Genomic DNA, 654 nt, shown 5'->3' with positions numbered 1-654 from the left:
AGGATACATGTACTCGTGATGAAATTCATACAAGCAAACCTTTGATATGTCGAGTATGCACATACCCACGTAGATTGGCTTGTTGAATTTCACCTCGAGTTTGCGCAATTCAATGGCGATTAAGTTTTCGGAAAATATACTTCTACTGTGAAAATTTGGTATTGCGATCATTGCCTCTGCACCGTATCTACCGTCCCAATGTGTTACTAGTTTTACATCAACATGATTTCGAACATTTTCCATCGTTTTGTCGAATACCGCATTGTTCATCAATTTGTACAAATTTTTCTTAAAATCATTAGTTGCACGCGTTTTAAATTGCGTGTTTAATTCGATATAACTACGGAGCCAGGGAGATTGAGCGAATTGGAGCACGCGGTGAATCTTTGTAATACGAAGACCGTGGCGCGTGCACTGCTGCAGGTTGCAGTAGTGGATAATATTACACGGCTTATCGTATAGCATCGCGAGAAGTTTCTCCTGAGGCTTGCCGGGTGGCTTATCGCGCATAGGACAAAACAGTAGGTCAGTGTGCACATCATGCAAATTTTGCGGATACTCCAAGTCGACCTCGAGAATGTATCCTGTGGGCAAATCGTTAGCGACTGAGAATACGTCAAAGTTTGACACATTGTCGATCCATCGAAACTCGGC

Source organism: Odontomachus brunneus, unplaced genomic scaffold, assembly GCF_010583005.1.
Source record: "Odontomachus brunneus isolate Ranch 3 - 2012 unplaced genomic scaffold, Obru_v1 Obru_scaffold_226, whole genome shotgun sequence".
NCBI classification, from domain to species: Eukaryota; Metazoa; Arthropoda; class Insecta; order Hymenoptera; family Formicidae; genus Odontomachus; species Odontomachus brunneus.
The sequence above is the reverse complement of the archived record's forward strand: the minus strand, read 5'-3'. Positions refer to the sequence as shown.